This window comes from Sphaeramia orbicularis, chromosome 11 (assembly GCF_902148855.1).
Source record: "Sphaeramia orbicularis chromosome 11, fSphaOr1.1, whole genome shotgun sequence".
Classification (NCBI taxonomy): Eukaryota; Metazoa; Chordata; class Actinopteri; order Kurtiformes; family Apogonidae; genus Sphaeramia; species Sphaeramia orbicularis.
Genome location: NC_043967.1, coordinates 45623762 through 45649320, shown reverse-complemented (window position 1 = coordinate 45649320; position 25559 = coordinate 45623762). Strand labels below are relative to the sequence as shown.

Sequence of the window (25559 nt, the reverse complement as noted above, 5' to 3'; positions counted from 1 at the left end):
GCTCTGATAGCTTAGCTCTGTTTTAGGGCGTTTTCATACAGCATATTTGAGTCCATATCTGGGTATGCTGGACCCCAAAGTCCGCTTAATTTTATCCATGTGAATGCAACCGTTCCATGCTCAAGGACCGTCCCTGGGTCCGGTTGAGAAGGCAGTCCTGGGTCCGTACTGCCCATACTCCAGCACAGTACATTGCCGTGTGAATGCGATTCGTGCCCGAGACTGGAAGTGACCTAATCACCACTTCGACAATGGAAGCACCACGAGACCATAGATGGCGCTCCTGTTGTCTCCTGAAAAAGCCTCGCATCCATCCAGCCCAGGCTCGCCTTATCAACCGAACTACTTGGTGATATATCAGAGACAACAAAAGTCGCTCTGCTTCTCTTTGCCTCAAACAGGCTAACAGATAGGTAAGGGTTTGTCTTCTTCTGACTTCAGCGCTTGTTGGTTAGCGACAGAATTCCTTCCACACCGCTACCTACTGTTTCGGCCCTTTAACATCCATTCGTACTCGGGCATGGGCCGTGGTACACGCTTGTGAATGCAACATCTGTGGGAAAGGTGTGAATGTATCCAAGTACGGTACGGACTCAGTACACTGTGTGAAAGCGCCCTTAGACCAAAAACAGCCACATTCTGTATGGTTTGTGTTGTCAATAGCTGCACTAAAGATCTGTTTAGAATAATCCAAACAAGGTCAGAACATCCACAGTTTAGTCTGAACCGTGGATCAACAGAGGAAACGGAACCTTGCTCCTTGCTCATGGAATATGCTGCTAAGAGACTGGAAATTGACAGAACTGATCTCTCTGAATGCTTTTAAATCCAAACTCAAAGTGCTAGAGAATAACTCAATGACTTGCACGTGTTTTACAAAGGTTGACTGGTCCTGTAAATTACTGTATGTTGTAACTGTATTATGTAACTGTATGTTGTAACTATGTGTTGTGCTGCCTCTTGGCCAGGACTCCCTTGGAAAAGAGGTTCTTAATCTCAATGGGATTTTCTTCCTGGTTAAATAAAGGTTAAATTAAAAACAAAACAAAACAACGGAGACCTAGTAAAGATCAGAACATCACATAATTGTCATGCGTCAACGTTTATGTTGATTTTATTTTGGGTTTTTGTCTCTTCCTGTTTTATTTTGGAGATGGTGGTCACCTTCCGGTTTTGTCTGCACTCTGTCAGTCTTGTCTCTGTCTTTCCTATCCCATCATTAATTGTACCTGGTGTCCCTCTTGTTATTGCCCACACCTGTTTGTGATTCCTGCCTTCCCTATATATTTCTTCTCACTCCCTTTGTCTCTTGTCAGTGCGTCGTTTTTGTTCTCTGGTGAAGACCTTCCCTAGTTAAGTATCTTGAATCTAGTTCCCTGTATTATCTGTATCAGGCTTTTGATTTTATATAGAGCACGCTGTGCTTCTCCTTTTGTTAAATAGGTTTTTTAGTTTATTATTGAGCACGTTGTACTTCCTCCCTTTGTTCATCCGGTTTTGCCTTTTGTATTCTTGTTCTAATAAATCCTTTTTACCACTGACCTCTGAAAGTCTTGAGCATTTGGGTCCACACTAAGTGCCGTGTCGTAACAATAATATCTTTATACTGTGTACTATATTGTGTCGGATCAGTACAATCCAGTGCATTGGCATCTTTGGCAGACCTTCAGTGTAAACACAGCAGTGATAATTGAAGGTCACTTTTTATTATTTCAAAGTACAAAAACTACACATAACACCTTTGAGAAGCACCAGTACTGAACCAACTGATCAGTGATTCAGTTTTGGTCATCATATTATAAATACAATTTAAATGCAGAGATTACATAAATAGAGACGTTAGTCTAAAATTGAAGGCCATCAAATTTCTTTGACTAAGGATTTTCAGTCATCACAGCCAGCTGGATGCAATGGTTGACACAAAAGATATATCAAATGGAAAGTTGAGACTCTTGAGAGATCTCATCTGGTGAGCAATAATGATTGCTGCCTATTTTATGAACCTCTTGCTAGGCAACATGACAATACCATTGGGGTAAGTCCATTAAAAATAACTGCCGGGATGTTTTTCATAAGCTAGTTGCTAAGCCAACTGGCACAAAAATAATGTAAAAATAAATCATGATGACGATCGGAAACAGCAGGAGTGCTTCCTGGAAGAGCAAAGTTAACTTCTGAAAAACATCAGACATTAATTGTGTAAGAGTTCAATCTGCTGTTGAGCACAATCAAAGAAATCCAAAAAAATGCTGTTGATGAATTAGATTAGATAAGTCAAACACTGTTCAGTCCAGTTTTACTAAATACTGTCACCAGCAGATAACAGCTGTTACAGTATCCACAGACTTCAGTGTTCTTCCGGTTTAGATTATGCATACAATTAGTTTTAATAAGAGTTATTAATTAATTTGTGTATTTGTGATTTGTGTAAATAACACCTTATAAACTCTCTGTCCATCCATGAAAAGGGATGTCTCCTCTGTTTTTTCCTGAGGTTTTTTTTTCTCCCTGTTGTTTTCCACTGTAGCTCTAGAGTACAGCTTGGTAATAATACAGTTTATAGGGATTTATAATATATTGATAATTAGAGGGTCATTATTGAGTAATGCTACATAATTAACCAAATAACAACAAGGTACAAGCCTCGTATAAATGGTGGTTACATCCAGATAATGCTAAAATGAATTTTAAACTGGTAGTTATGTCAAAAATACCACAGAGAAAATACTGTTTCACAACATACTATTACCTTGAACTGTGGGAACTGCCAAAGTTCTGCTGCTTCTGGAATGTAGTGGAGGAGTTGAAGTTGCATTGTTTGATTTTATTTTTAGGCGTCATATTGTTGCATGTGAAAATCTGACATATAAACCTTTGGGTTTCAGAGCAGTAACAGCTGATCACTGTAGCTTTGGCATGAATATGTTCACTTCCTGGTCATGGGGTACTGGTTTGTTGTTCTTAAAATTTTGCTCTCATTACACCAACTTGAGGCACATGTTTGTGCCCTGTAGCCAATCAGAATTGTTTTACTGTCTTTATTATTTTTTTTTTTTTTACTGACAACTGATCTGTACATAGGAGGACTAGCAATGTTAATTTTTTTTTTTTTTTAATCTGAAGTTACAATGGTTTACATACACTAGATTACAGCTGTAATGATACAGTTCTACTGGGGCACCACTGAGCTTGTCCTCACTGGCTCCATCCCAGTGTGGTACAGAGGCTGCACTGCCTCCTGCAGAAAGACTCTGTAACGCATAGTGAACACAGCCAGCAAGATCACTAGTGCCCTTCTTCCTTCCTTCATAGACATTTTTCATACCCACCTCACCTGCAGAGCCATCAGCATTGCTGGTGACACCCCCCCCCGCCCCCCTTACTTCTTCAGTGTCCTGCCTTCAGGGAAAAGGTACCAGAGTGTCTGGCCCGATCCACAAGACTGTTGAACAGCTTTGTCCACCAGGCTGTGAACTCAGTCCACATCTCTCTCTTCCCCCCGACCCCGGACTGTAACCCACCCCCTTATTTACACAAGGACTCTATCTCACCTGATTTTGTACATAAGACTTAGTGGATTCACATTCTGTGATATTCTCATGTTAGCAGCTGACTGTCCTCTGCACTTTATACAAACATTACACTATTGCCTCCATCTGCTGCTGTTTGGTTCCATTCTGCACCTCCTCACAACCATTAATGTAATGCACTACTGCTGCTTCTGTAAATAGACTGACATGTACTATTACTACTACTACTAGGACTCCTGCGATGGGGTGGGTGTCCCGTCCTGGTACGTTGAGCCAACCAGGTGAACCAGTGTTTTCCATTGCTGGCGGTCTTGTGCCAGCTGCTCTGCGTCCTCCATGGTAACTCCATGTTGTTGGAGGTCGCCCGCAATGACGCCGAGCCATCGGGTGCGGGGCTTGCCGTGACTGACATGTACACTTCATATTTTAGTTCAGTTAAGTCATATTTCAGACACAAACATAATACAAAACATGCTATTGTTTATTCTTCATTCATTCATTCATTCATTTATTTTCTGAACCTGCTTCATCCTCACTAGGGTCCTGGGGGTCGCTGGAGCCTATCCCAGCTACTTATGGGTAAAGGCAGAGTACACCCTCAACATGTCACCAGTTCATCGCAGGGCTGACATATATAGAGACAAACAATCACACTCACATTCACACCTACGGGGAATTTAGATTAACCGATTGACCTATCAGTGCATGTCTTTGGATGATGGTAGTTTATTCTCCATACCACTTATTTATTCTCATTCTCATCTTGTTATTTATTTATTTATTTTTTAAAATGCATGGCATTTATCAAGGTGAGAGAGCAACACTATCTTAATTCTCTGTATGTCCTGTGTATCTAGTGAACTGACAATTAAAAAAATCTTTGAATCTTTAATAATCTCCACATTGTATTGATATGATAAGAAGTTCAGATAGCTTTACACAGAAACAGACTGTGGGCATGTCCTTCACAAAGCCTCTTTTTTACCTTTACCGTCTGAGTGCATTTCAGAGCCTGTTTTCGCTGTCTTTCTTATACAAGTATCTATTTAAGCTTGAGTGAAGAATGTGCTTCCTCTCATCCTTTTTCAAATTCTGAAATCTTTTTCAACTGTCAAAATTAATCATTAAATGCAGCCTCTCCTCCTTTGATATAAAATGAATGCTACATGATTTAATCAAGGCCAGGGTTGTATAACATAGAGTATGTTTGCACAGTTTACTGAAGAAATAAAGTGCAGATGAAACAAGTAGGTGATGGAAACACTGGGCAGACAAACTGATCTGGTTTCTGCCTGGTCAGAAATCACTTTATATTTCCTGTATTTGTAGCATACATTAGTCTTTGCCTCCAGGAGAGACTGCAGACAAGTGTTTGATGTCACAGTCTGGTTTTCTGTATTTCTGATCCTCTGCCACCTAGAATCTCGCTGACTCCTACATCCTGACAAGTGCAAAGTCAACATCATACGCATCTTTGTTGAACTCTGATGAACACAAGCCTGTTACACATGCAATGCTCCATAGCAAAACATCTTTTTCCTCCCAGTTAATGGATGTTGCAAAATGAGGGCAGCAATGGAGATTCTGGGTTCACACAGCCAGAACTAGTAATTATAAAACCTGAAAGGAAGCAACAGATGGATTTGAATTATGAACAGTGCATTTCTAAGTAGCCAGACTAACCAGTATTGTATAAATTAGCTAAATAATATAATTCTGAGCACAAAGAAAGAGAAAAAAAATAGTTCTCTTTCTGCATAATAGACTTCCGGTAATTTTTGACTCAAAGGCATAATGAATACATTACATATTTTTTTCTTAGAAAAAAAAAGTTCAGATTTTTCACTGACTCATTCAGCAGAAGTGGCTTGTAAATGCTGTGTGTCATAAAACTGAAACCATCACTTGAAACTATTTAGATTAATGCAAGAAAAACAATACATTAATATGGTGCAATAAGCCCGAATAGTGCTGAGAGGGGGGACACCACTGATTCAGACTTCACTGTTTTAGCACTTATGCATCTATATCGTATAATAGCTTAATTCCGTCAGTGCATTAGTCTTTATTTGCACTTATAAGAGGAAATTGTGGGTGTTTCAAGTGGACAATTTGTGGCTGAGGTAGCCGAGTTTACAGCAGCATAGTGAATGACTAAACAGTTGACCAGCTTGCAAATATATATTTAATTAATGAACCTTGGTCTGACAAACCGGCTACAGTGGGAGGAGGTAATTTAATTCCTTGTAAAATGTGTGTAACATTACATCATCCGTGACCACTGACTAGGACCGAAAGTGCTGCATGTGAACATAAGAGGAATGTTTCGGGGATCACCTGTGGAGGTACAGGTTATCAGATGATAATATGTGCCGTGCTCCAAATGGTGAACAGGAAATCCCTTTATTGCCATGACAACACCTGCACCTGCGTCGGAATGGCGTCAGCCCAGTCCCTGAGCCTCATAGCAATACTTTTTTCCTGCAAATGAAAGGAAAGCTTGCCCTTCAGCTTGAGTCATGTTATGATATTAGTGTCAGGAACAGGATATGAGAATGACAGAGTCTTTGGGGCCCTGATTAGACCAATTAATGCCAGTGTAACCAATTTTAGAAATATAAAAGTGAATTACAGTGTAATAGCTGATTGGACTAATTAAAAGATCTGGACCAGAATCAGAAGAAACTAAATTCGGAAGGAGCCACTGTACTGAGCAACAATAAAGAGGCAAACGCAGGAGTAACAGTTGAGTAGCCACTCTTACAATTTTTACAGTGGATAAAGTAAATTGTCAAATTTGTACAGAATACAAAAATAATAACCCAAACAGTCAGAAAAAAAGAAAGAAAAAAAATATCGTGTGCACACTTGAAACAAAAATGTCTGTTGGGGCCCTTAAATAAAATAGAAGTTTTTTTGCAGGTTTTCTTGTTGTGAAGTTATTGCAAGTTCACCTGATTCCAAAAGTCCTTGCAGTGTAATGTAAGTGTATCATATGTGTGTGAATGAGTGGGTACGTGGATATCTCCTCGGTGCTGATCTTTCTTCAGGGTGGTTGGCTCGCCATCTATCACAGCAGGAAGTTTGTCCTGAACCTCGAATTCTTCCGTCCTAAAAAAAAACCTGACCTGTAGACAGGTCACATAATTTACATTCAACACCGTCCATTCTCTGATGCATCATTAGGGATATCAAATGTCAAAAGATGTACATCATAACATCTAATTCTGACATAAATCTTCATCTCTATTCAAAATCTCTATTTTAGTTGTACAACGTTCAGTCTTAAGTGTATCATTTATGAGAACTAAACATTAAAGTGCTCACACATTTACCTGTTCATGTGAACAGTGGTTCAATAATACTTATGGTAAGTAACCATTAACATTCAAAATATCATTTATAACCATATCAGAACCATGTGGAAAAAACATAACCGTACACATTTTGAGTTAGACACAGAGGTATTAAAGAAGTGTGCTTAATGTGCTCTTACACTATAGGCCTATTCATGTCAGAGAACTGCACCAAAAATTACCCTCTAGTTACCTTAAACTCAGTTGAAATAACATAACTTTTCAATAATTTGCATAATACAAAATAAAATATTCTTTTACATTCAGTACAACATGCCAAATTACTCTTTTCTCCTTTAAATTGACATGAGAAAAATTAAACACTTCCCCTTTAATTACATACACATCAGCATAAAATAATAAACACAATGTGCATATAAAGTATTTCACCATTATTCACTTCAATTTGCTCTTATAAACATAGTAGCACTACTGTTTTTTTCAACATCCAGAAAACCAGAGGAAAATTGCACCATAGCATCTAAAAAGACACATTTCTCACCGTTGCTCTCCGTGTATCAAAGCGGAGCCTGCCGATGTCGGACCTCGCAGCGGCTCTCTGGATGAAAGGTTAGCAGTTAGCCTGTTAGGCACAGAGCTAGCATTAGCATGGACGATGGCGGTAAGCGCCAACAAGTTTTTTTTTCCCGCCGGATAATTGACTCGTCTTACCGACGTAACTCTCTCCTTCGTTCAGTCACTCGGCTCTGGACCTCCCGTGGGTGAGTACTCCGATTCTCTCTTTTCTCTTTTTTTTCACAGGTAAACTCTAGGTTTTTTCTCCCGCTTTTCTCTTCCTCTTAGCAGGCAGCTACCCTCTCTCCTCTGGCTGAGATCGGAAAAAGACCGGAAGAGCAACGCACCTGCACTTTGCCTCTGAGCCGACAGGCTGAGCGTGGCCTGCGTAGCCTCTGATTGGCTGCTGAAAAACTAGGTACCCCTCGTGGGACCATGCGAGCTGAGCGGTGCATTCAAATGCAATAGGAAAATCGACACTTTGACGATGCAAAATAAATAAAGAAAATAAACAGTCTCTCCTTTTACTGTACTCTAATAACTGTGTGTGTTTTACACCTGGCTACACCCTCCCCTCCTGAACTTATGCACGTCCCTGTGCATAGTAAACAGTTAAAGGACAATTATTCGAGGAGACCGGGTAGGTGGTTGAATAGGCTCTTCACTTATGACTTCTGCCCAAGCTGTGGACAGTCCTTGAAAAAATGATTTCACTGCTGTGATCAAAGGACTTCCTAGCTCTGTATAATCTAGCCGTCGTGGTGGTTGACGGTTTCTCTCAGATCTCCTGACAGAATCATTTACATCTGTGTTCTCCTCTGTATCCACTGGGACTGTCCCATCCTCTCCTTCCATTTTACCTGTTTCCTCCTTTCTCTCCTCAGGTTCTGCTTCTTTAAGACCATCATTCTCCTCATCTTTGTCAGACATAACTGAGGGAACTGAGAGTTGCTCTCCTTGGATGTCTGGATGATCATCCTCAGGTGAGTGATTCTGAATCACGGTGGTTTCACCTGCTTGTTCGGTTGGTGTGTTTCCATTGATGGGTAAGTACTCAGTATCACTCTGATGAGAGCTAGACTCGATGAACATCAAAGGACCATCAGAAGCACTATTGGACATATCAGGTAAGTTGTCAAAATCAGACTGGGTGTCAAGATTGGGTGGATTGTCAAGGTCAGGTAAGTTGTTAACATCTGGTGGGCTGTCGTCATTTTGAGCATTTACAGAGCTCTCAACAGGACAAGGGCCTGGACATTCAGTATGCTGAGTATCTTGGACATCGGTCATGGGCAGATCCGGGTGCATGGGAGTCTCACTGACCATGGGGACAGGGGAGCTTAACCAGACAGGAATGAGTGCATCATCTTCTTCATCTGAGGAATGCTCTTCCTCTACTACAGGGTTTGCACGAGTTCGTGGCCTGCGTGGTATCGGCTTTTGCACCAGCTCACTGTTTTCCTCCACAGGTAGGTAACCACATGGAAGCAACAGGTCCCTGTGTAGTGTTCTTAGGGGACCATCCCCGTTTTCAGGTTTAACAGTGTATACAGGGAGAGTGCCTGCTCTTCTCACCACCACATGGACAGTGGGTTCCCACTTGTCTGAGATCTTATGTTTTCCCCGAATACGGACATTCCTGACCAATACTCGATCTCCAGGTTCCAGGTCTGAGGCAGTTACATGCCTGTCATATCTCGTTTTGTTCTTGTGAGCTATCTTTGCAGCCTTCTCCATAGCTATCTTGTAGCTCTCCTTGAGACGTGACCTGAGGTTTTGCACATACTCGGAGTGAGATGAATGTTGACCCTCTTGTACTGGTAAATTGAAAGCAAGATCAACTGGCAAGCGAGGTTGGCGCCCGAACATTAGTTCGTACGGGGTGAAGCCAGTCACTTCGTTCCTGGTGCAATTGTAGGCATGAACCAGGGGTCTCACGTGGTCACGCCAACAGGACTTGTCTTGATTTTGGAGAGTGCCCAACATATCAAGCAGGGTACGATTAAATCGTTCCACAGGGTTGCCCCTAGGGTGGTATGGGGTTGTCCGAACCTTGTGGATACCAGCCACCCGACAGAGTTCCCTGATTGTGCGGGACTCGAAATCTGGACCCTGATCACTATGTAACTTCTCTGGGATGCCATAGTGTACCATAAAGTTCTCCCACAGACACTTTGCTACTGTGCGGGCCTTTTGATTGGGTGTTGGGATGGCAACCGCAAATTTAGTGAAGTGATCTGTGATCACCAGTATATCCTTGGTTCCGCTCTTGTCAGCCTCCAGGGACAGGTAATCCATGCAGAGAAGCTCAAGGGGTCGAGTGGTCCTAATGTTCACCAAGGGGGCTGCTCTTTCAGGCCGCGCCTTCCTCCTCACGCACCTGCCACATGTCCTCACTTTCCTTTCCACATCCATGACCATCTTCGGCCAATAGAATCTGGTCCTTACAAGATCCAGTGTCCGGTCGACTCCCATGTGGCCCATATGGTCATGCAGGCTGGTGAGAACCATGTTGCGGAGCTCAGCTGGAAGAACAAGCTGGTAAGCTGTCTGGGACCCCACTTGGCGTCGCCTGAACAGAATGTCGTTATGGAGCTCGAGACGATTGAGTTCTCGGAGGAGGAGTGGGAGATCAGGAAGTTGGGTGCGCAAGGTGGGGGGTGGTGTGTCCCCATGTTCAATCTGGGTGATAACATGTTTTATACATTGATCAGCTCTTTGTTTAGCTGCTATCTCTATTTCAGATAGATGGGGGATGGTTGGAAGACCTCCAAATTGTTCTTCTAGTCCATAGCTGTCGGGAACAGCACTAGGGGACACAGCGAGAGTCTCTACCAAAGCAACATGATCTGTATCTCCACCTCTCTCACCATCAGGACAGACGCTGTAGGTGAGCTGTCTCTCGCAGATTGCTTTCACAACAGACTGATCTACCACATTGATGTTACTTGGATCAGAGAGGTGATCTTGTGTGAACTGCTGTATGCGTTCTCTCTCTTTTTGTGATTTCAGATCATCTGCTAGCATCCCATGTGGTCTGCGTGATAATCCATCCGCATCTCCGTTCTGCCTTCCTGGACGATAGAGGAGTTTGAAAGAAAATGTGGACAGCGCTGCTAGCCACCTATAGCTGGTTGCGTCAAGTTTGGCTGAGGTCAGGATGTAAGTCAATGGATTGCTATCCGTTACAACAGTGAAGTGATTGCCGTAGAGATAGTCGCTAAACTTCTCCGTAACTGACCACTTGAGTGCCAGGAATTCTAGCTTGTGTGCTGGATAGCGGCTCTCACTTCGTGACAACCCCCTACTTGCATACCCTATGACTCTGAGCTGGCCCTCTTGCTCCTGATACAACACAGCACCGAGCCCGGTGGTACTGGCGTCGGTGTGTAGTATATAGGGTTTCTGGGGGTCAGCAAAGGCTAGGACAGGGGCTGTAGTGAGGTTCTGGATGACTGCCTCGAAGGCTTGCTGGCAAGCTGGCATCCAGCGCCCTCCAAAGGGTTCTTTTGGGTCATAGTATTGGTTTGTTTGCTGTCTTATGTCTGCTAGTTTCACTTTTGATTTCTTGTGGAGAGGTGGGTAGCCGGAGGTTAAGTTGTGGAGAGGCTTTACAATGCTGGAGTAGCCCTTAACGAACCTCCTATAGTACCCAGCAAAACCGAGGAAGGATTTCAGCTCTCGTAGGGTCTGGGGGACAGGCCATGTCTTAAGAGCTGAAATCTTCTCAGGGTCTGTCTCAACGCCATTTCTGGAGACTACATGACCCAGATAACGGACTGATGTCTGGAAAAAGACACATTTTTCTGGGGATAACTTCAACCCAAACTCTTTGAGACGAGTTAGCACTTTCATGAGTCTTTCTTCGTGCTCTTCAAGGGTTCTGGAAAATACGATTACATCATCAAGGAAGACCAACGCGTCTTTCAAATGCATATCCCCCATGCACCGTTCCATCAATCTTTGGAATGTGCTGGGAGCATTCGTCACACCTTGAGGCATCCTGTTGAATTCCCAGAATCCAAGTGGACACACGAAGGCTGTCTTCGGTTTGTCTGCCTCTTCAACCTCAATCTGGTAGTACCCTGACTTTAGGTCAAGAACTGAGAACCATTGAGACCCACTGAGGGCTGAGAATGTGTCCTCCAGCTTTGGAAGGTTGTATGCATCTTTTATAGTCTGGAGGTTTAGACGTCTATAATCGATGCACAGCCTGACTTGACCGTTCTTTTTCCGGACTACCACTATGGGTGACGCAAATGGCGACTCTGACTCCCTGATAACTCCCGCATCAAGAAGCTCTTTAATGTGCCTTCGGACAGCTTCAATGTCCTGTGGATGGATTGGTCGGGCACGTAGTTTGAAGGGACTTTCATCTGAGAGTTTTATGTGATGTCTTACCCTATCCGTCCGGCCAAAATCCAGGTCATGCTGTGCAAACACATCAGCCATGTTGTTAAGCTGCTGAGTGATGCGCTGCTTCCATTCGAGTGGGACTGGGGAATCACCGAAATTGAAAGTTAAGGTGGGCTCTTGGGAGGACTGGGTCTCTGGGTGTTTCTGGAGGGGTTCTGATTGCTTGGCTATATTGTGCTCCTTTAATAAGATGGTCTGATAAGCACTAATCTCTGCAATCGTGCACTTAGCAGGGATGACAACGTCATGACCAGATTCATTGCTTATGACGACTGGCAGCTTATGGGGCCGTAGCTGAGGGAAATCAACTAGACCAGCTTTTACTAGCAGGCCACCTGGCAAGGGGGACGATGATGGGTACTCAATGATGACGGATTTCTCATCCTGAAGACCATTGACCAGAGCAACTCCCTCCACCACTACTGTTTCACCGGCTGGGATGACTTGAGGCATCTTGCCTTGCATTTTCACTACCCCCTGGTGGTCGTTGCTTGCCTCCTTCCGTCTCAGCTCAATGACCTTGAAAACTACTTTGTAGCCATGTGGAAGGGGCTGGCGATTGTTTAAATCACTTTCTGAGTAAATGTCAAACAGTACATCTAAGGTGTTTGTGCCTATGAGCATGATGGATTGTGAAGTGTCGGGGACAACCAAAGCAAGTGTGTTTATATCTATTGGAGTTCCTATGAAGTCTTTTGGAAAGGTTATGGTCATTTCTATATAGCCAAAGTAAGGTACCAGCTGTCCATTTGCACCTTCCACTTCTAAGAGGTCATGAAGTGGTTTAATCTTCTGCTCTGAAAGGTACTGCTTGTAAAATGACTCGGGTACGGTGGTAACTTGTGAGCCTGAGTCAAGTAGGCAGTTGACCTCTTCACCTCTCACAGTCACCTGAGCTGTACTCTTAATACCAACCAACCGGGTGGGGAGTTGGAAAGGTTGATTCTGTTTTGAATGCCGTAGGCTGGAACATGTTTGAGTTTTGATGTTCTTCGCTGGTGTATTGACTTTGTTCGTTTTAACAGGAGTTTTGTCTTCACTGTCTACGTTGGAGGGACGCTGTTGACTCTTCTCAGTCCCTGTCTGTCCCACAACAGGAACTGTTAGCCGTTTAAAGGTGAGTTTGAACCATTTTGTGCTTCCCACTGGTACTGTTTTTCCTCCAACTGCTTCTTCTTTTCTGCCACTAGGTTGGGGTTTGCAGGGACGGTGCAGCAGAGGGCGATATGCCCGTCTTCACCGCAGTTAAAACAGTACCAGGGCTTGGGTTTGTATGTCTGTTTCTTTTTAGTTTGTCTTTGCACATCTGTATCATTTGGTTTTGACATCCTGCTCTGTGGCTTAGCTGCAGATCCCTTGCTGCTAGCCCCTTTTGTGTTTTTCTGTGACATGAATGTCGTTAGTTGGCTTTGCAGACTTGCCACTTGCTTTTTCAGATCCTCAATAATACTGATACTACTCCCACCCTTCTCCTCTGGTTCACAAACATAGGCATCATGGAACTGCACTTGAGCTCTTTGCTTTGTAATGCCAATATGCTTTTTCATGCGATGAGATTTTGCTTGCTGTCGATCTTCTTCGGAACGAATCATTAGCAAGAGGTCTGAGAATTGGGGTGGGCTGCTCTTCTTTTGCTCCAGTTGCAGGGCACTGAGCAAGGTGTTATCCCAACACCCCCTGCAGAACTGCTTAAGAAGATGTTTGTCTGCTTCCTCATGTGTAACTCCCCCCCTTTTCATGGCTCGGTTTAAGGCTAACTGGAGCCGATGAAGGTATGTGGATGGTTTCTCACCTGGGTCTTGGAGAGTGTTCAGGAACTGAGCGAAAAGCTCCTCCCCATCTTCCACAGTACCAAAGGCTGAGTCTAGAAGCTGTAGGTAGGCTGCAGGCAGTGACTCAGGCCGTAAGCCCTTGACTACGTCAGCTGCTGGTGGAAGCAAGCTCTCATGGATTTTTCTGGATATTTGCAGGGGGGACATGCTGGGATCATTTTGGAGCAACTCAATGTGTGTGCGCCATGTGTCATAATCAGTTCCATTATTAGGTCTGGGAGTCTTGCCGGAGAAGGAGCGGAGTCTCACCTGGGACTGGATGTGTGGGACAACGTCTTGCCTCTGTATAATATGCTCGACCACGACCTTCTGGATGTCAGGTGGGTTCAATTCATTTACTGAAAGGGATAGTGCCCTCGCTCCATTCATGAGGGAACCATGATCAGTGGCACCATTGTTGCTTGGTGTAACGTCCGAAGGTGAGGTGTGATACTGTTTCTCTTTATAAGCAGGTGACGATAGGACAGTGGTCTCAACATGTGTGGGGGAGGATTCTTCAGTTGTGTGCTGCATGGCTTCAACATCTTCCCCAATCTGAGACATCATCTCTTTTAACACCTCACCATAGTCTTTGCCACTCATTTTAGCTAGTTGCTTGAGCTCAGCTAAGTATGTCTTAGTAACATCACTTCCAACCTTGGTAGCATACACGCTACTGAGTGTCTTAACTTCATAGACAACTGTGGAATCACCTTGTGCTGTGCACGTGTACGGTAAGTGAGGTTCTAAACCTTCTAAGGCTGAACCGTTAGAATATTCAACGATCAGGTTTTTAAAGAACTCGGACTGTGAATCATCAACCAAAAGGATTCTCTCAATTTTACCATACTGTTTTAGAAAGTCAATCACTTGTTCATCTTGTTCAGCCACCTGCGTATTCCCACTGACAATAACTGCATTTGGAACTTTGACACCAGACTTTTCTATGAAATCCATACTGGTCATTACTTCAATATTGATGCTCAAATCAAATGGCTCCTGGCTGGCTCGCCACTTCTGTAACCAATTTTAGAAATATAAAAGTGAATTACAGTGTAATAGCTGATTGGACTAATTAAAAGATCTGGACCAGAATCAGAAGAAACTAAATTCGGAAGGAGCCACTGTACTGAGCAACAATAAAGAGGCAAACGCAGGAGTAACAGTTGAGTAGCCACTCTTACAATTTTTACAGTGGATAAAGTAAATTGTCAAATTTGTACAGAATACAAAAATAATAACCCAAACAGTCAGAAAAAAAGAAAGAAAAAAAATATCGTGTGCACACTTGAAACAAAAATGTCTGTTGGGGCCCTTAAATAAAATAGAAGTTTTTTTGCAGGTTTTCTTGTTGTGAAGTTATTGCAAGTTCACCTGATTCCAAAAGTCCTTGCAGTGTAATGTAAGTGTATCATATGTGTGTGAATGAGTGGGTACGTGGATATCTCCTCGGTGCTGATCTTTCTTCAGGGTGGTTGGCTCGCCATCTATCACAGCAGGAAGTTTGTCCTGAACCTCGAATTCTTCCGTCCTAAAAAAAAACCTGACCTGTAGACAGGTCACATAATTTACATTCAACACCGTCCATTCTCTGATGCATCATTAGGGATATCAAATGTCAAAAGATGTACATCATAACATCTAATTCTGACATAAATCTTCATCTCTATTCAAAATCTCTATTTTAGTTGTACAACGTTCAGTCTTAAGTGTATCATTTATGAGAACTAAACATTAAAGTGCTCACACATTTACCTGTTCATGTGAACAGTGGTTCAATAATACTTATGGTAAGTAACCATTAACATTCAAAATATCATTTATAACCATATCAGAACCATGTGGAAAAAACATAACCGTACACATTTTGAGTTAGACACAGAGGTATTAAAGAAGTGTGCTTAATGTGCTCTTACACTATAGGCCTATTCATGTCAGAGAACTGCACCAAAAATTACCCTCTAGTTACCTTAAACTCAGTTGAAATAACATAACTTTTCAATAATTTGCATAATACAAAATAAAATATTCTTTTACATTCAGTACAACATGCCAAATTACTCTTTTCTCCTTTAAATTGACATGAGAAAAATTAAACACTTCCCCTTTAATTACATACACATCAGCATAAAATAATAAACACAATGTGCATATAAAGTATTTCACCATTATTCACTTCAGTTTGCTCTTATAAACATAGTAGCACTACTGTTTTTTTCAACATCCAGAAAACCAGAGGAAAATTGCACCATAGCATCTAAAAAGACACATTTCTCACCGTTGCTCTCCGTGTATCAAAGCGGAGCCTGCCGATGTCGGACCTCGCAGCGGCTCTCTGGATGAAAGGTTAGCAGTTAGCCTGTTAGGCACAGAGCTAGCATTAGCATGGACGATGGCGGTAAGCGCCAACAAGTTTTTTTTTCCCGCCGGATAATTGACTCGTCTTACCGACGTAACTCTCTCCTTCGTTCAGTCACTCGGCTCTGGACCTCCCGTGGGTGAGTACTCCGATTCTCTCTTTTCTCTTTTTTTTCACAGGTAAACTCTAGGTTTTTTCTCCCGCTTTTCTCTTCCTCTTAGCAGGCAGCTACCCTCTCTCCTCTGGCTGAGATCGGAAAAAGACCGGAAGAGCAACGCACCTGCACTTTGCCTCTGAGCCGACAGGCTGAGCGTGGCCTGCGTAGCCTCTGATTGGCTGCTGAAAAACTAGGTACCCCTCGTGGGACCATGCGAGCTGAGCGGTGCATTCAAATGCAATAGGAAAATCGACACTTTGACGATGCAAAATAAATAAAGAAAATAAACAGTCTCTCCTTTTACTGTACTCTAATAACTGTGTGTGTTTTACACCTGGCTACACCAGTCATGGAATGGCTATGACCAGTATTTCACAGGCTTCTGATGTATTACTAAGAAATCACGTATTTAATGTGCTCTGACCTGCTGCTGAGATATGACTTCAGTGGAATAATCCAAGAAAAGCCTGTCATATTCTCATTTAATCATCTATGATTTTTTCAAGTGATGCGTTTCTTATTCGGTTACAAAACACCAAATTATTAGAACCTTATATTTTGACTTGGTGTACATTAGATTGACATTTTTATCCACAATGAACATTTTACAGGTTCCCTTATTTAAGGTTTAAACTATATATGAAATGTTAATATATCACAAAAGCATGAGGTGTCCAAAAACTTTTTCCCACTACTGTATCACCTAATAACAGTTCTGCTTAGACATTTATAGTCTCTCGCCTTCCTGTCAGGGGCCATTTTTGACTACCTTCCTCATCTGTAAATCCATATATAGTATGTATAAATGGTGAACTCTAGCCCAAACTCCAGCAGAGCAGGTGGTGGTGATGTACTAATAGCACCAACAGTGACCCGCTGTGGGATGGAAGAAGGAGAAGAGCATGACCATAATGCATTATGGGATGCATCACACAGATGGGTCAAGCAGCTACTGTGAAATATGGCCCGAGCAGTACATTTGGGAACATTTGGCACACTTCAGATTTTTCAGATTTTTTTACCCGTTGCTGTATATTCTACTTTTGGTCAGAATCAGTTGTATTTTGGACACAGCCACAGTTCAGCTCATCAGACTGAACCATGGGCTATGATGAAGTGATTCAGGTTAAATTAAAATTTTTGATATATGGTTTAACCCATAAGGACCCAGTGTGACTTTTGTGGCAGTTTCCAAATGAGTTTTTTTTTCTCTATATTTACCCTTTTCTACACAATTTATTCTAATTTTATCCTCTGAATTTTGCATTTTTCCAGTGAAAATCCTTTATTTTCCTATGTTTAATTTACTGATCATGTAAATGGTCATAAAAGCTCAAAGGTTATTACATCAAAACAGAAAAAAAATGAAGAAAAGTGACTTTTCCAGTCAAATATTCATTAACTGAACATAAACCCAGTGTCTCCATCCACTGTCATTTATCAAACTCCATGGGTTTTGCTGGTGAATCAATGTTGTAGAAGATGACAGTGTTTCCATGGTAACTACGGAGCCTCTGAATGTCCAAATGGGTCATACCTGATGACCATGAAAAGATGACCAACTGCATTTTACATCATATTTACATGGATTGATAGAATTAGTGGATCAACAGTTTAGATCAGTGGATGTTTGGGTCTTTATGGGTTAAGTCAGCATTCATCTTGTTTTCCTATTGTGTGTTAGTTCTTCTACCCAAGACACTAAACAGTTGTAAAATGCAAACATTTGAACACTTCTTGATAAATAGCATCATTATGTGATTATTCTTTAGTCTAAAAGTTGGAATCATAGACTCTGTTGGATATGAAACAAGCATCTTGAATGCATTGTTACTTTCTATTCAATCAAATCTACTTGAATAAATATAACAAATACAAGATTATGGCACGTACAAATGTCTGGGCTCACTACACACTCAGTAAAACCCCTCTTGGCAGAAATCACAGTAGCCAAACACTTCCTGTAGCCAGCTAAAAGGATTTTCTCCTATTCTTCCAATGCTGAAGATCTTAAATTCTGCAATATTCTAGGATCTTGCATGCACAGCTCTTTTAGGATCTAACAGCAGATTTTCAGTGATATTTAAGCCTGGAGAATGTGAGGGCCATTCCAAAACCTTCACCTTATGCCTTGAAGTAAACCGTGGTGGATTTCGAAGTATGTTTTGGATCATTACAGAATCGATCCTCTTTTAACTTTCAACAGTATTACTTCTGCTTCCAGAATTTGTTGGCATTAAGTGGAATCCATTCTTCCATTTACCCGTGCAATGTTTTATGTTCACCTTGCAGCTAAACAACCCTAAAGCATGATAGATCCACTCATGCTCAACAGGTGGTGAGTTATTCTGTTCATGAAGTGCTACTCCTGTTTTTCCTCCAAACATACCTTTGCTAATTGTGGCCATAGAGATCTATTTTAACATCATCAGTCCACAGCACTTCTTCCCAAAACATGTCATGCTGCATACTTTTAACACTGGAATTTATGACGACGACGCAGTATGATTTTCTCTACCATAAAGGTCTTTTTTGTGCAACTGTACTGCACAATGGAACGGTTCATCACCACTCCTGCTTTGTTTTGGAGTCAAATAAAGGTTTTGATTACTGATGTTGTCCATCTTACAAGCAGTTCTCTAAGAGACTTTTCTGAGTTTCCCAGATCTCCTCTTGACCTCCACAATTTCTCTCAACTACCATCTCTTAATTATATTTCACACTGTGGAATCTGCAAGCTGAAATAACTTCACTAAGTTGTTGTAGCCCCTAACCCTACAATGCGGGCATCACAAACTTTCACTTTCATGCCATGATTATTTTTGGAAACTCTAGACAAAGTGGAGATTTTGGAAAACTAAATTTTCATGCTTTCGTGTGTGCAGGGGGAAACAGAGTTTTACAGTCCCAAACATCATAGTAAACGATGATAAAATGCATCATCATATGTATGACCTTTGTTTGCCCTAACCCCAACACACACAATATATTGCACTTACAACAGGAGAACACAGACACAGGAGATCTGTGCACATATTTCTGGCCATATAATGCTTTTACTTTTGCTGTGTAAAATAACTCCAAATGTACAGAAGCCATACATTTCTTTTACGTTAAATCCCACATGCATTTCCCTCTCTGTGCACACCATATCTGTTACAGCTCTATCACAGCCTATTGATAGCCACTGTATGTGAACAGTAACAGTTGTACAGAATGACAGCAGGTGTTGTACTGTATAATGGTAAAACTGCCCGGAACTGATTAAGAAAAATAATATGAAAAGAATCTGAGACTTGGGATCATTTAGGGTGCAGAGACTTTGGCACATGCCACAGTTGTGGCATTTATTTATTTATTTAAAATTTTGGTTCAGTTCATGAAAAAATACACTGTTGCTCATAAAGTTGGAATAACTTTGTTTTCAGACACATTCCTCTTTTTATTCCTTTTTATACACATTAATCACCTTTGAACAGGTGCAATGATAACACAGTGAGTCCCAGTTACACTTTATTACGATTAAATCACAGTCACATTTCAAGAGACAATTCCAAATTTATGAGCAACAGTGTATATTAAGGTATGTTACCCCATAATTGTTTTTTTTTTCCCTCTGGGTTAGGATGTTGGCCACAGGTGGTTTGGGATTATCAGGTTCACCTGCCATGGTGCCCTCACCTGGCTGTCATTAGTCCAGTAGGCTTTAAAAGGAGCTGGAGCTTCCAGCTCAGTTGGCTGTGACTGGTCCAGAAAGCAGCACCCCCTTTGGTTGTCTGAGATTCCGCTCCAGTTAGCGCTGAGTTTGCCACTTCCCCCTCTTTTTTGTTCTCCCCCCATCCTGACCAGTGACATTTCCACATTAGAGTTTAAGGCCCACCTTTTCATTCTTATTATTATCCTTTTAAAACCCCTTTAAGAGGGTCCTACTTTGGTTTTACCCCTTTTCCTTGGTCATTGGGCAGCTGGTTAGTTCCCAACTTGTGACCCCAGTCCATGTTTTGTTGGATTTTGTTTTGGGGGGAAAGGTAACAGGTATAAAAAAAAACAACAACTATGCATTAATGTTCTTTGCTGTTATTTTTTCCATATCCCAAAGAGACTCCATGAGTTTCCATTATTTAAAAAATATATATATCTATTTCTCAATAGGTACAACAACTATTGGCCCCTTTTGTGTGTCAGGTTCTTTTATTCAGTTTGTTCTTTTCATAGACCTAACGATTGACATTTGGGGTTTGTATTGTTTTTAATTTTCATTTTGTGGGTACATAAAAAAATACCTACATTTAGATCTTTCAGTCCTGTCATCACATGTGCATGCACACACGCACGCGCACATGCACACACACACTTATGGAAACACATCTACTCCCTTCATTCTCTAAACATTAATTATTAGCAGCATTTTGTATTTAGATGCAAATTGTTTCTCTACACGCCAGCTTCACCAGGTTCTTCATACATTAAAAATGTGTCATCAGAGATTGTTTTTCCTCAAATGGATTGTGGCCTCTGACCAAAAAAAAAAGTTTCGGGCAGTCTGTAGGTGAACAAGAGCCTGTTAATGTCCTCGAGTGGGTCCCTCTCAATTATTCCTGCTGATGGCATGCTCTTACCAACTCTCTTCTTCTTTGTACTTTAAAATTCATGCTAATCCCAACTCACAACAGCACAGAGTTTAATGTTTTCATTTAATCTTTATTGGAAATTATGTGCAAACAGCAATGCCTGCTGAGTCTGTAATCCTTTTAGAGGGGTGAATGAGTCTTGAAATGAAATGTAATGCAGAAGAGGTTTAGTGAGGGCTTATGTCTTGTAAATACAGCAAACTAAATATTGCAGCAACTTCTAAACTTTTAATATTTAGATGATGGACTTGGCCTCGACAAGTTATTATTTTAGCTTTTGCATGATGTGTGTTTTATATTTTCCAACAGTTATTCATCCTATTTCAACATGGCCTAAACACTGTTGCAAAACGAGTTAGATCTGAATCCTTTTCTTTCGTTCAGAGAGGCTTATTGGACCTTTTGAAATGTCACACAAGTGTCAATTTCTGGAAAATGTCAGAAGTTACGGTTGGCTCTAGTCTCTAATAGTAACATCTGGACCCTCCCACAAGACCTTCACACTCCTCCTGCTGACTAGAGCCTTACTCCATATTCAGTTTATTCACCCTTCACACTCATTTAGAAACGACACTCTTCCCTCCCTCAGACTAACACTGAAGACTCACACCTCAGGTCCCTTTCAATCTGATTTAAGATTATCCAGTTGAACACCTGATAGTCTGTTCATTTATACACAGTAAATATGATTTACTTGACATATTTGTTTAATCTTTTTGTCAAAATGTACAATCTTTCCTTCTGATACATAGGGCTTGTTTGTTTTTTTTCCTTCCTTGTGTAATTGCTGAATCTCAAAGAAGAGCCTTGTCAGTCTGTCTGCTTTAGAGAAAGCAGATGGCTTGATCCAAGGATGAGAATCTCTCAGGGACAACGATAAACATGGTGATTAAAAAAAATGTGGAAAAGTATCTGGGCAAGGCAATACGTGCTAACTGGCAATGATATGTGAGTATCAAAAATTACAGCATTTCACACTGAAATCTCACAGTAAAAGTTGAAATTTAGGAGACAAGTGAGGAGTGTTTTTTGGGCCGAAATGGTCACATGGACACAGCTGATATTCTTTTGCCTCATGTATGTAATGGCTGTTTTTCAATGTCAAGAAAGGGTCTTTGAAGGATACATTTATATAAAGGTGGCGTCATCAGATTTCATTGGGAGACTGTTCCAACTGAATTCTTACTTTGGAGAAATTTGAAGGAGGGGAATAAATAGGAATAAGGAGCTGATCACTTTGCCCGTGCAAAACGTATTTAAATATAATTATCAGGTAAATTAAATAGAAATAATTAGAGAAATTGATACACAAAGACAGTTCACTGTATTTAGAAATGAATAATAGAACATCCAAAAAAATGTAATTGTAAAAAGATAGAAATGTTGAAAAATATAGATAAAACAAAAACTATCAAAGAATCAGATACAATCATAGAAAAGACAGTAATATAATTAAAATGAGATTACTGAATTGATTGACAATACATCATACTGTAAAATAAAAATTAATAGAGTTAAATCTTAGACACATGACAAACTAAATGTTTTTTCTTGGCTTTAAAAACATCAACCATTAGAATACATTCATATTAAGTTTATTTCATGTATCAGCAGAGCAGATGAATCCTGTTACCTGTATTACTGCCCATATAAATGTATGGTGATGTTTTCTGTCTTTGTCACTGATTTGACCTTTTCTGAAGTTGTTTGACTGATTCATTTTTAAGTGAATTGATCGGAGGGAAGCGCTCTGGTCTGGTCTATGACGCAAGTGACAAACAAGGAAAAATCCTCCAGTTTGAGTCATTGAGTCTTGGATTGTAGATGTTACCTGTTCTATTTTTATAAGTTGCCCTCCTTGTACGCTGATCCTTTACTTCCTATTTGGTCTTTCCCCCTTTTTGTCTCACCGTTGACTTGTTTTATATTCAGCTTTGTCTCTGCGATAGATGGATAGATAGATATTAATTTTAAAAAATGCAATGCCTCTAAATTTAATAATTTTAATAATCTAAATTTAATAATTTAGAGGCAGACAAAAAAGGTTCTGATTTGCCTGTTGGAATATAACTGGGACAAAACAATTCAAATGAGGCGTACGCTGTCGGGGACTAACAGCAATGGTATATTCCTGAAGTACCCTCAATTATCTGCTCCCCCAACCACTTGGAAAAAACACACTACCTGGTGTCAAAATATGACGACATGTAAACTCAAGGTAGTGGCATGAAATAAGATAACTGTTAAACAATCATTATTAACTCAATTTGAGCTACATCAACCTGAAGAGAACAAATTTTTCCCCACAAAACACCACCCAGTGAATGAAAATGACACCATACGAAATCTGGATGATAACGAGGAAATGGACATTTGTAAGATGATCAATATGAACCAAATTTTTATCTCAGTCTGCCTCTTATTGCTTGATTTTTTTTTTTTTTTTTTTTTTTTTTTTATGTCCAAAAAAACAGATTTTCAATTAAAGCGCCCCCATTTGGATGACTTATATTTACAGAGAAGCTGAAATCGATAGGGTTCTTCCACTAGGGGTTTCCTCTGTTGGTTATTGAAGGATAAGAAATTCAACCAAATCTGTTCTAGTTATCACGTTCATACGAAGGATATCCGGCGGTGTTTGGAATAAAACCATTATATCCCCGAAACTCCATTTCGGGGATATAATTACACTGACACATAAAAAACTAGAAGCACTCAGAGAGCGCAGACCTCCACCAAGGCAGATCAGTGCCCCGGATTTGGATGAAAATTTCCAGAAATGTTGATACTGGCACAAGGAACAAATGATAAAATTTTGGCGATCGGGGATGGGGTGGGGTGGGGCGGTCACTGATCTGCCTTGGCGGAGGTCTGCGCTGTCTTTTCTAGAAAAGCACTCGTAGAGCGCAGACCAAGGCAGAGCAGTGCCCCCCACCCCCGATCACCACCAAAATGTAATCATTTGTTCCTTGTGCCAGTATTAACATTTCCTGAAATTTTCATCCAAATCTGTCCATAACTTTTCTTGCACACAAACAAACAGACAAACCAACAGCAACAAAAACATAACCTCCTTGGTGGAGGTAAAAAACCACTTATGTTTTTGTAATGGTTTCTCTTACTCTCTTATTGTGAAAAGTGGATATGTATGGCTGACAAGGACAAGACTGTACTGACTTTTAAACTCTATTACACTTTAATAAATATTACATTTTCCACTGCATTCCTGAGTTTTGCTCTACATTTACAAGTTGAGTGCACAATATTCAGTGAAAGCTAGTGATAAAGTTGCAGGTTGCACTGCTGACCTCACCTTGACAGATGGTGGCCCTCATTATAGGCAGGGTTTTGTCCATTCTGATATATTAGTTAAGGGTGCATTAACTCTGGTCCACATAGAAACCCACCCTATTCAATCAGAAGTAGTGTTACTTGTAGACCTGTGTTATCCCACCGAGATACAGATGAACTTTATTGACCCCCAGGTGGAAATTCACTCTTTCCATCAGCTCAGAAAGAAAGACAGAGAACCAAACAAAAAACAGAAATAATGAATAAGCAATCATCAGTCCATGAATCATCCCACTGAGGTGTTGCATTGTCTGGTGGTGGGCATGTGTCTTCTATAACTCTGCCCTGTATCTTAATGAGCTGAGTCACTGCAGCTGTTTTTCTGTTTAGATAGAATGGGATGAAGAGGATTACCTGGGTTTTCCAAGACGCCCTCCACTTAATCAGAGTGCATCACTCCACCACCCTGTGTCCAGCCTCTCTCCAAACACAGAACCAGCTTTTTTCCCCCAGTTTGTCCAGCTGTTTTGAATCATTGTATTTGATGCTGTCTACCCAGCAGACAGCATAGATGAGTGCACTGGCTACAACTGATGATGTCAGAGGGCCTGAGCCTCCTCAGGAAAAACAGTGAACTTTGTTCTTTTCAATAGACTGCATCTGTGTTCAGGGAGCTCAAGGTCAACTTTATAATCCCCGAGGGGCGATATGTTCTACAGCCAGCAGTATCACACGGACAACAAACCAACAATAAATACAATAAATGCTCTATTAAAGACAATAGTACCAACATTACAAAGAGTTATTCAGCAGAACAATGGCTGCCGGAACCATCCTATTGGCCCTACATTTGGGAACACTGTATCTGCGACGTGATGGAAGCAACCTGAACTCATCATACAGGGGATGACTGGGATCATCAAGGACTGACTGAGCCTTCTTCAGAGTCTGCCTCTGGTACAGCACAGTCAGGTCATTGAGTGTGGTGCCAGCAATTCTGCTGCACATTTTAGTGATGCCCTATAACTTGTTCCTGTTTTTAAGGGTAAGCAGCCCATACCAGCTGATAAAAGAAAAGGTCAGCACAGACTCAATAAAACAAGAATAAATCATTTTCATAAAAGTGTTATCCACTTTGAAACTGCAAAGCTTATGGTAAAAATACATCCTCTGATGAGCTTTTTTACATACAGCATCCACCTGAGACTCGAATGTTAGCCTGTGGTCCAGCACCGTTCCAAGATATTTATACTGCTGAACCACCTCAACAGCCTGTCCATTAATGATGACATGAGAGAAGACTGTAGGATTCTTCCTAAAATCTACAGTCATCTCTTTGGTTTTGGACACGTTCACATTTAAACAGGACATGCTACATCAGTCAGTGAATTCAGACACTACAGGGCCATGATCAGGGTCATCATCCCTGAGAAGAGACACAATCACTGAGTCATCTGCAAACTTGAGGACATGCCGCCCCGGGTATTGAGTT

The 25559-nt window shown here is 41.2% G+C and overlaps 2 long non-coding RNA genes across 2 annotated transcripts; both read right to left on the bottom strand.

Annotated features, from left to right (window-relative positions):
- Window positions 1-6132: 6132 nt before the first annotated feature.
- LOC115428576 (uncharacterized) lies at window positions 6133-7665 on the bottom strand. Its single transcript, XR_003936650.1, has 3 exons — window positions 7559-7665; window positions 7389-7469; window positions 6133-6658 (listed from the first exon to the last, which is right to left on the bottom strand). It is a non-coding gene; the product is annotated as an uncharacterized LOC115428576 (long non-coding RNA).
- A 6967-nt stretch (window positions 7666-14632) lies between these two features.
- On the bottom strand, window positions 14633-16184 carry LOC115428575 (uncharacterized). Its single transcript, XR_003936649.1, has 3 exons — window positions 16078-16184; window positions 15908-15988; window positions 14633-15177 (listed from the first exon to the last, which is right to left on the bottom strand). It is a non-coding gene; the product is annotated as an uncharacterized LOC115428575 (long non-coding RNA).
- Window positions 16185-25559: the final 9375 nt, after the last annotated feature.